This window comes from Ranitomeya variabilis, chromosome 4, assembly GCF_051348905.1.
Source record: "Ranitomeya variabilis isolate aRanVar5 chromosome 4, aRanVar5.hap1, whole genome shotgun sequence".
Taxonomy (NCBI): domain Eukaryota; kingdom Metazoa; phylum Chordata; class Amphibia; order Anura; family Dendrobatidae; genus Ranitomeya; species Ranitomeya variabilis.
The window spans coordinates 529,201,543-529,213,556 of NC_135235.1; positions in this window are offsets into that span (position 1 = coordinate 529,201,543).

The following is a 12,014-nucleotide window of genomic DNA, read 5'->3' on the forward strand; positions in this document are numbered from 1 at the left end:
ACGAAGACAACTTAATTTTCATCCTAAATCCTTATCTATTTAATGCCATAAACTAAACTATTTTGTAAAATACTTGAATTAAAAATTCCCTATCCTTCCCTAATTACACTATCCAACTGCTTTTCTTTTGTTTCGATTTTTACAGCTTCCTTTTTGATGACGCTTTGAGAATCCCAGAGCATGCTGGGATACTCATCGAAGCGGCATTATGGGGTATATACTGTGGTCATTGCTGCAGCCCCTGCCCCCTCCCTGAAACGAAGTGTCATCAGTGACATTTATTTCAGGGACTGGGCTAGTCCCTGCACTATGTGCACAATGACAGTGCACTCTATCGCTCGGTCAGATCAGTAGCAACAAAACGGCACCAGAATGCACTGTTAGTATGTTGCACAGACCAATGCTGTCACCCCAAGTGACGTCACTGTCCTCTGCAACCCGGGTATTCTGACAATTCACTCTGCTGCCAGCTCGTTACTACTGATCTGAGCCATTGGGAGAGCACGCTGTCAATGTGCGCATCGTGCAGGGACTAGCCCAGCCCCTGAAACAAGCTTCACTGATGAGGCTTCATTTCAAGGAGGGGGGCAGAGGCTGTGGCAGTGACTGCAGCCTCTGTTTCCTGATGCCTCTTCGCTAGAGTATCCCAGCATGCACTGGGATTCTCAAACAAAACGTCCTCATACAGGAAATTCTGAAAAAAAAGAAAGAAAGAAAAGCTGTTAGATAGTGTAGTTAGGTTTTTTTTTTAGAAAGTAGTTTAGATTATGGCATTAAATAAATAGGGATTTAGGATGAAAATTAAGTTGAACGTATTTCGGACCACCTCTTTAAAGCAATTCCAGAGTCACTAGAGTGGAGTTTAGGAGGACCCTCAACTAGATAGATAACGTGGAGAGTTATCTATCTAGTTGCCGCTGTTCCACGCCTTAGCACCCCACAAAAGAACATTGTGCTAGTCCATCAACATTGTGCTGTGTACAATGCAGTGTACTCACTGCATCCACTTCTTTTGGTGTAGGATTAACCGCAGACACATCAGGGGATACCCGTTTCGTTATAACAAATTCAGCTTTACTGGACAGTTCAGATGCAACAGTCTTTAACACGCAGTTTCGACACAGCATGCTCCAGTTTCAGTTTCATCAATTCAGCACATTTCAAGCCTCTGCCTATGTTCAGCTCGGAATATCCCTATGATTGATCCCCTGGCCGGCCCCAGAGCACTCCCAAGATCCTCTAGGTCTCCCTCACGCGTTTCCCTGTCTGGCTTCCTCTGTATGGTAGGGAATAAGGCACAGTTCCCAGTGTCTAACTCAGGTAATAGGCCCCAGACATTACAGGAATGTACGCAGGAAATTCGGTACAACCTCATGCTGTCAGAACGCTGTGTGCTCCATGTGCCTCCAGCCCACTTCCACTTTAACCTGAACTTGTCACCAACCTCAAATACTAACACTGTCTGACTGTGACTTAAACCAGGAAATGCTTCCCCTTTTTGCTTGAACTTCCCTTTCCCATGATGAGCTGGTCCCAAACATTTAACTGCATCCTATTCTGTTCCTATAATAAGGCCCACCACTGCATATCTGCCCTAATGTTCCTATCTACCAGTAACGAAACACTATGCTATGCTCTATAATGTCCGTACCCCTGAGCTGAGTGTACCAGGTTATCTTAGGTATTACCAATACAGTACCCACACATCAGCATCAGCACCTATAACATTCTATGCATGTTACATATTACATTATATAATACAAACACAATACATGTCCATATTCACACTACAAATGTTGTCTTCAGGGGATGGTTTATGACAGGCCCCCTTACACCTGACAATGAATATGGAACTCTTGCGATGTTATGCTTAATTTCCCCAGAGGAGGCGCTGCAGTGAACACTTGCAGCTGGGTTCCCCAACAGATTACAAACACCGATCAGCCTGCACTTAGTATATGCCATCCTAAAAAAGGGATTCTTCAAAAAGACAGTTTTAAGTAGCTTTATATAAAGGCGTTGGGTCTGGAATTGTCCAGCGTTTTCCATACCATTTCAGTATGTGGCTAGTAACATGCTTGTTTTCTAGTTTTCTAGCATGTGAGTCTGCACCTAGAAAAAATAAACTGCACAATTCTCCCATGTCCCGCGGTCCCTTCTTCCTGCTATAAAGGGAGTGAGTCTATTAGGGAATTGTCATCTAAGCATTTTCCTTACATGTTGTTGCAGGTTTATCAGAGAATGAGATAAAAATCAATGATCTGATGGTTGTCATATCTATATTAGTAGCACATTCCCATGCAGAACATGCGGGGATCACACTGTTTGTGGAGATTGGGGGTCTGATGGTGAGCGGCAGAGTCTCATGGCACATTCCCAATTAACCTTTCCATATTTAATTTACCATTTGTAAATATGTACAGGTGGGGGACAAATAAACAGCACCTGCGTGTGAGCCTGGCAGGGAGCGAGGAGAGAAGGGCTCCGGCACAGGTGTGGCCCACCCGGACTGCCTCTGATGAATATTACGGCTCGCCCTATGTTGCCGATTTGCAGAGAGATGATCTCTCCTGGCTTATTTGTCCAAGCGCCGATGCGGCAGATAAATGTAGAACGCACACGATCAGGAGGATATAATGTCAATTATGATACTTATCTGTTTAAAGAGCACATCCCTCAAAATTACACACAAACCTGAATAGTGTCAGATATACAGTGGGGCAAAAAAGTATTTAGTCATTCAGCAATAGTGCAAGTTCCACCACTTAAAAAGATGAGAGGCGTCTGTAATTTACATCATAGGTAGACCTCAACTATGGGAGACAAACTGAGAAAAAAAAATCCAGAAAATCACATTGTCTGTTTTTTTATCATTTTATTTGCATATTATGGTGGAAAATAAGTATTTGGTCAGAAACAAACAATCAAGATTTCTGGCTCTCACAGACCTGTAACTTCTTCTTTAAGAGTCTCCTCTTTCCTCCACTCATTACCTGTAGTAATGGCACCTGTTTAAACTTGTTATCAGTATAAAAAGACACCTGTGCACACCCTCAAACAGTCTGACTCCAAACTCCACTATGGTGAAGACCAAAGAGCTGTCAAAGGACACCAGAAACAAAATTGTAGCCCTGCACCAGGCTGGGAAGGCTTACTCTGCAATAGCCAACCAGCTTGGAGTGAAGAAATCAACAGTGGGAGCAATAATTAGAAAATGGAAGACATTCAAGACCACTGATAATCTCCCTCGATCTGGGGCTCCATGCAAAATCCCACCCCGTGGGGTCAGAATGATCACAAGAACGGTGAGCAAAAATCCCAGAACCACGCGGGGGGACCTAGTGAATGAACTGCAGAGAGCTGGGACCAATGTAACAAGGCCTACCATAAGTAACACACTACGCCACCATGGACTCAGATCCTGCAGTGCCAGACGTGTCCCACTGCTTAAGCCAGTACATGTCCGGGCCCATCTGAAGTTTGCTAGAGAGCATTTGGATGATCCAGAGGAGTTTTGGGAGAATGTCCTATGGTCTGATGAAACCAAACTGGAACTGTTTGGTAGAAACACAACTTGTCGTGTTTGGAGGAAAAAGAATACTGAGTTGCATCCATCAAACACCATACCTACTGTAAAGCATGGTGGTGGAAACATCATGCTTTGGGGCTGTTTCTCTGCAAAGGGGCCAGGACGACTGATCCGGGTACATGAAAGAATGAATGGGGCCATGTATCATGAGATTTTGAGTGCAAACCTCCTTCCATCAGCAAGGGCATTGAAGATAAAACGTGGCTGGGTCTTTCAACATGACAATGATCCAAAGCACACCGCCAGGGCAATGAAGGAGTGGCTTCGTAAGAAGCATTTCAAGGTCCTGGAGTGGCCTAGCCAGTCTCCAGATCTCAACCCTATAGAAAACCTTTGGAGGGAGTTGAAAGTCCGTGTTGCCAAGCAAAAAGCCAAAAACATCACTGCTCTAGAGGAGATCTGCATGGAGGAATGGGCCAACATACCAACAACAGTGTGTGGCAACCTTGTGAAGACTTACAGAAAACGTTTGACCTCTGTCATTGCCAACAAAGGATATATTACAAAGTATTGAGATGAAATTTTGTTTCTGACCAAATACTTATTTTCCACCATAATATGCAAATAAAATGATAAAAAAACAGACAATGTGATTTTCTGGATTTTTTTTTCTCAGTTTGTCTCCCATAGTTGAGGTCTACCTATGATGTAAATTACAGACGCTTCTCATCTTTTTAAGTGGTGGAACTTGCACTATTGCTGAATGACTAAATACTTTTTTGCCCCACTGTATTTATAGGCAGGTTCAGAGCACTGACAATGTATATGGCCGCCATATCACCCACCGTCCATGAATGTCGGATCTAAGCGTGATGTGATACCTCCCTGTCCCACCACTCCTGCATTGCTACATAAATATGTTATTCCAGACACAAGGAAAGCTGGTCGACATGGTTTTGGTGACTGTATCAGTTGTCACTCAGCTTTCCAACAACATTTTTTTCAATTTTCTTTATTGAATGATTTTCTTATTTTACAAAATATTATTTAAAAAAAAAAAAGAAAATAGAAAGGCGGATATATAAATATATAACAAGATTTCAATGACAACAGGTTAATCTGCATAAATAATAGATTAGATTATGCTTAAGATATTATCCAGAAAAATGTTTAACTATTACTATAGTATAAGATTGGTTGTTAACCTATAAATGATAGTGAAAAATATAAAATACCTGATTATTTTTTCTTCTCATGTAAAATTTGAAAAAAAAAACTCAATAAAAATTACAATAAAAAAAAAAAAGAAAGATATTATTCAGAAAATTTTCCAACAATTTATAAGGGATTATTTTCATATTCTTAAATGGATAAAATTGCTAAGTGCTTGTAAAAAATGTAAAAACAAGTAACTTTGCAATTTGCTTGTTATTAAAAATCCTCTTATTTGAGAGCGGAAGAATTTTTATTTGATTGCTTACTGCTCATTGTCTTGTTTTCCGGCCACCACTGGTCAATAGGCAGAAACCTAGGAAAGGAGGGCAATGCTTACAAGCTCTTTCCAATAGAGCTTGTAAGCTCGGCTGTAAAGCTGGCTGGTTCGCTGCAGTGCAATGGTCTGATGCTGAGGAGGCAACGTTGTCTCTGCCTGCAGCACCGGAGAGCGCAGAGTTCAGGACAGCGCTGCAACAATGTGGCTGGTCCACATGGGCAATCAATCAGGAGCACACCACACCTCGGCAAGCAGGAAGCTACAGATTACAAACCCACAGCTCTTGTCAATTTCCGCTGACGTTATTTTTCACAACGTACATGACATTTCTTATGCTAAACTGTCAAATCTGCTGCAGGAACGTAGTCTAAAGGACAATAAAAGTTTTTTTATTCTTCAATTTCAGTTAAATGCTTTAGAATAACCACTATGCTGCCCATACACAGAAAGATTTGACCCCAATCCCCTTGACGTCCTGATATTCTGCCCTAGTATAAGGTGTCCATGAATATTATGCTGACGGTTGGCAGTGTTCCCTCTTAGCTGAGAAATCTGTAATGAAAGGAGTTAACAATGAGCTCAACACATCCAGTAACCAGTACCTGTTTAGTCTTTAAGGGTTTTTCTCGTGTTATGTCTTCAGGTGTTGCACCGCTTATAGGCCACCCAGCTCCCTGCTTGTGTAGGGGCGGTACGTTCTAAAGATTGACAGTTCAGGCAGGTGACATGGTAATGCTGCAGGTCCGAGCTGTGTGTTTTCTGATGTTGTTAACATAGGTGGCTTTGACTTTGCAGCATTGGATGAGCGCAGGAATATGGAGGCTCGCGGGATCTAGCAGGATTCAGCGCAGCACTTGCTGGCTCTATGTAGCAAAGAGCTTTCAAACACATATCCCTTCCTAGGAAACCAGCCACCTGTAACCGACTGCAGAGGTGGCATGTAACCTAGGCAATGAGCAGTAAACTATAGAATTAAAAATGTGTAGAAAAAAGGAAACGCTGCACTCACCGATATTGCGAACGACAAGTCTTCTTTATTAAAGATTCATGCAAAAGACATCTTCACGGCACAGGGGATAGAAGGTGAGGAGTGTGTGAGACAGGACGGACCTGTGTCTTGAGGACCAAGACAATTTTTAATTAGGTAAATTGCATATTTGTTGTGAAAAGCACTGTGCAACATTATCAATGTACAGTGTGATCATGGGACAACCCCTGTAATGTACATGCTAGTGTCTGTGTGAAGACATGCCACATACCTCTGTCTTATGTCTCAGTACAGAAATATCACTGCATACAACAGTAGCCCCTACTAAAACACAATATATTTATTAATATCTTATTTAAATGCTCAACTACTTGGGCATATTAATAAGATTTTAATAAGATACTCGTAAATATATTGTGTTTTAGTAGGGGCTATTGTTGCAGGTGTAAGGTGCTGAGGACGGTAGTCATGGTCGAGGGGCTGTGTTCCCACACCCTGGAAACCCACAAATAAACTGTGTCCCAGTCCCTTAGTGTCTTGTTGTGTACAATGCAGTGCACTCACATTCAGGCCAGAGGCCTCCACTGCATCCATGTCCTTTGGTCCAGGAACAGTCACACACAAATCAGGGGACACTCGCTTCATATCAAACAGTCCAGCTTTACTTAGCAGTTCAATTGATGTTACAGCACAGTAAGTTTCCATGTCCTCCGCTTGTTCAGTCTAAGCTATCCCTTCACTTAATGGCTCCCTCGGCCCCCAGGATACTGTGTCTGACTTGACAGTTTCTGTAAGACCCTTCCAATCTACCTCATATGTTTTCCTGTCCAGCTTCTTGTAGGAAGAGAATTAGGCATGCCTCCCAGAGACTAGTTTGGGCCGTAGGCTCGGATGTTACAGGAATGTCCACGAAAGACAGTTGCCAACATTCTCATACTGCCAAACAGTTTGTACTTCATGTGCCGTCCTGCTAGCATTTTATCTATCTGAAATCTATTCTCCAACTCCATCTACAAAGGAAGTGCTCCCCTTTTTATATGACCCTTACCCCTCCCATGCTGGGCTGGTTTTAATTGCATCTAACCCTGTGCTCCACTTCTTATATCTTAGATGCCCACAATTAAATCTTTCCCATTAATAATCTAAACTATGAGTATTATCCTACACCTGGTGCTCTAAACTTAATCCTGTACTTTCCCTATATGCTACACATGGACGGACATACCGCATGTGCAGCCTGTGCGGCTGCACCGGGGCTTGGAGGTGGAGGGGGGCCCGTGCAGGGTGGCTAATAATAAGGGCGATCTGGCCTGTTTATCTGGCCCCGAGGCTCTGGGGGGCCCATGGCCAGATTGCTCTCATGTGCGGCGGGCAGGGATAGATCCCTGCAGCTCTGCTGCCTACAAGAGAAAATAGCAGCAGAACTGCAGCAATCTGTCCTGCTTCCTGCCCGCACTTCCTCTCACACAGACAGCAGCGCCGCTGAATGACTTCACCATTCAGCGGCCGGCCGTGCCAGAGAGAGGAAGGCGATGGTGATGCTGCGGCAGAGCGTGCAGAGAGGTGCTGTGTGTGTGTGTGCATAGAGCTGCAGGGGAACATGCAGAGAGATGAATGGTGCTGTGTGTGTCTGTGTGTGTGGGTGGAGGAGAGGGCAATGATGGGGCTGATGGGAGAAGGCAATAATGGGGTGATGGAGAGGGCAATGATGGCTATGTGGGGCAGGAGGAAATAGTGGAAGTGGTGGAATGGGCAAGGATGGCGGTAGTGGGGGAGGAGGAAATGATGGAGGTGGAGGAAAGGGAAATAATGGGGGGTGGAGAGGGGAAGGAAATGACGGAGGTGGTGGAATGGGCAAGGATGGTGGTGGTGGAAAGGATAATGATGATGGTGGTGGAAAGGGCAATGATGGGGATGGTGGAGGAGGAAATGATGGATGTGGTAGAAAGGGCAATGATGGGGTGGTGGGGGTAAAGGCAATGATAGAGGTGGGGAGAAGGCAATGATTGTGGTAGTGGAAAAGACATTGATAAGAGTGGTGGGGAAGGAGGCAATGATGGGGGTGGTGGAGGAGAAGGCTGTGATGGAGGTGATGGAAAGGGCAATTATGGGGGTGATGAACAAGGCAATAATGGGGTGGTAGGGGAGAAAGCAATGATGGAGGTGGTGGAAAGGGCAATGATGGGGTGGTGGGGGAAAAGGCAATGATGGGGTGGTGGGGGAAAAAGCAATGATGGGGTGGTGGAAATAACAATGATGGGGTGGTGGGGGAGAATGCAATGATGGTGGTGGAAAGGGCAATAATGGGGGTGGTGGGGGAGGAGGTAATGATGAAGGTGGTGGAATGGGCAATGATGGGAGTGGTGGGGGAAAAGACAATGATGGGGTGGTGGGGGAGGAGGAAATGATGCAGGTGGTGGAATGGGCAATGATATGGGTTGTGGGGGAGAAAGCAATGATGGAGGTGGTGAAGAGGGCAATGATGGGGTGGGAGAGAGGACAATAATGGGATGCGGGGGGAGGAGGACAATGAGGGGTGTGGGGGATTGGGATGGGAGGAAGGGGGACTTATAATGGACTTAGGAACAGGGCGAGGTGGAGGAAGACATTATTATCGCTTATTATGTCTAACACAGTCCCTTAGTAGAGTGTACATACTTATTATGCATAACACAGTCCCTTAGTATATAGTGTACTCACTAATTCTGTATAACACCATGCTTAGTTACATAGTTTCCTCTTTTATTATGTATAACATCGTCCCTTATTATGGACCATCGTCTCTAGTTATATATGGTTCCATCCCTTATTATATAGCTTCCTTTGCTGCTTTGCACAGTACTGTCTCTTACATAGTGTATTCTTGTTAATTTTGTTATTCACTGTGCCCTCTTTTATTACATAGTCCCCTCTCTTTTTAGATACTGCTGATGGAGGAGCCAGTGACCAGACGACCAGTCCATCAGCTCCTCAATTAGAAAGAAGCTTTCTCATGCTCCATCAGCCATCATTGCATTATACAGCTAACAAGACAGGACGGTATGTAATAAAAATCAGGGCTCTATATAATCCAACATATAAGGGCCACTGTACATAAGAGAGGGCACTGTATATTAAGGGACGGCAATATACATAATAAAGGAGACTATGTAATATCTATACATGTATGTGTGTGTGTGTATATATATATATATATATATATATATATATATATATATATATATATATATATATATATATATATATGTAAACTAGATGGTGGCCCGATCGGGTATTCTAGAATATGCATGTCCACGTAGTATATTGCACAGCCCATGTAGTATATTGCCCAACCACGTAGTATATTGCCCAGCCACGTAGTATATTGCCCAGTTACGTAGTATATTGCCCAGTGACGTAGTATATTGCCCAGCCACGTAGTATATTGCCCAGCCACGTAGTATATTGCCCAGTTACGTAGTATATTGCCCAGTGACGTAGTATATTGCCCAGTGACGTAGTATACAGCACAGAGCTACGTAGTATATTGCACAGCGACGTAGTATACAGCACAGAGCCACGTAGTATATTGCCCAGCCACGTAGTATATTGGCCAGTCACGTAGTATATTGCCCAGCTACGTAGTATATTGCCCAGCCACATATGTCACAGGTTAAAAAATAAAAAATAACATATACTCACCTTCCGAGGGCCCGATGTTGTGCTGTCGCCTGTGTCCCCAGGTTGGGGTTTAGAAGGTAAATAGTCAGCATTCTGAGCCATTCAGTGTTCAGTGTGCCTGGAGAGGCTTACTCCAGAGTGGTGTTCATGTTTATAGTAAACTGAACCGTGCGTTTTTGGTAATCTTGAGCGAGCAGATCCCAACAGCCATACAGACTGTTTACGATTTTTTATTGTTTTCCTGTTTTGTCCAAAGGGACGTTTTTATTTTTACTTTGCACTGGTTTATGACACATGTATATAATAAACCAGTGGAAGATATAAAGAAACAGTGTTTCTGTGTCGACCCTCCTCTGTTGGTGTAGAAGTGCTGGAAATTTCCCAGGAAGCCCGTGTGACGGCTGTGGACAAACCGCATGTCCTGGGTGAAGGTAGCCATGAGCCAGGAGGCAACATCAGACAGCCTGGAAGACCTGATTAATCACCTTGTGAAAGCTGAGCAGGAGACAAGCTACTTATGCAACAGATCCAGCAACAGCAGTATGTGCAGCAGTTCCAGCAACAGCAGCAACAAGACCAGCACAGAGAACAGCAGCAGCCCATTCCATTGCAGCCCTGTAAAAAAAAAAAACCAAAACATAAAATAAACAACAATAGTACTCACCTAATCACATTCCATTGAAGCCCTGGTCTCCTGTAAAAAAAAACAAAAAAACCCTCACCTCTCTGACATACTGTCCCATGCCGTAATCCATGTCTGCGATGAGTGATTTCCAACCTGGACTGTGCCAAGATGCGACCGTCCAGGCTGATAACCATGGGAGAATGAGCTGCAGTTACTTTAGTTCTTTGCTGTGAGCCAGGCTAATAAATTGCTGTGACCTCAGTGAGATCACCGCTAGCACGTAGAGAAAAAGTCTCATGGTGCAGCGCTGAGCTCAGGGAGTTCACCGCAGTTCACTGTGAGAAATTTCTTACAGTGAACTGCAGACACCTGTCACTGGAATTAAACTTTTTACCTCCAGTCACAGCGGCTGGCTCACACTGTCATCTGACAGCGTGAGAACCGCAGCTCTCTGACCGGCGGCAATGATCTTGCCGCCGATCAGAGGCAGTGTTTGCCGTGCTGTCGTGCAGATGACAGAGTGACAAACAATGGTTGTTCAGGTTGCCCATTCTTCTGAATGGGGTCCAGGTTCAGGTACTGTTATGGTACCCGAACAGAACTGTTCAGCTGAACCCGCCTGACCTGAATAACCAAGGGTTCGTCCATCACTACTCGACAACTGATTGATGAATCAATCATGCTTTGGAGTTGTGCTGCAGCCAATGGCACTGGGAACATTTCACGGGTAGAGGGAAGAATAGATTCAATGAAATTTCAACAAATTCTTGATGCAAATGCAGCGCCCCAGAGTCCTGGTCGTTGCAGTAATGTTGTTCTTCCACCAGGGGGAGCAATATTACGTCTGGAGGCAATAAAGGAGATCTTCTGTCCAGGTATCACAACCACACACAACACACTTCACACTCCAGTCCACCAGGGGGAGCAAAGGTTCTATCCACTAGGCCACTCCTCACAGATAGGTAAAACTGGTGGGTTGGTTAGGAAGTTAGACAGAAGCTGACTGGGCTTCACCCAGACAGTGAGATCCCGACGGAGTTTGTCACAAGCTGGCTGGAGTGGGTTCCAGCCAGATCCAGACTATAGTCTGTGGAGGACGAGGGTCCACGGAGCTGCGCCTGCCCCACGTGCGGCAGCATCCAAAGAAAGAGACATAGAAAGGAAGTGTGTTGCTGTGAGTGAGAAACAAAGGCATAGCAACAAGTGGATACCAGAGAGGATAGTGACTGAAGAGAAGGGGCATCCTTCTGGTGCGCGTTCCGGTAGCCAGAATACCAAGGGAGTAAAGTGCTCTACGCCTTGTTTCAGAGACTGGCAGGACAGTCAATTCTAAGTTGGCTGCCTGACCTTAAGAACTAAGAAGACACGGTGGCAACTTGTGGGGGTTGGGGCGTCTCTAGGGTCCCTATAAACAAGCCTCAGGCCATCAGTCATACGGGTTTTGTTCTATCTGACCACGGGGAACAGTGAGAAGAGTAATAACAGTGAGGATCTTATTAGAGCTTATGCAAGTGAGAACCTACTGTGTTACTGTGCCCATAGGAAGGCTATTGCATTCCACCTGGATAAGGAGACTCTGGATTTGCCTTCAGACCGGCCGGACTCTGCTTACCCTGTGATCCGGTGCCCTGGACTGTGGACACTGAAGCCTTCAGTAAAAGGTAAAGAGACTGCAACCTTGTGTCCTCGTTATTTGCCGTGCCTCACATCATCCACCATC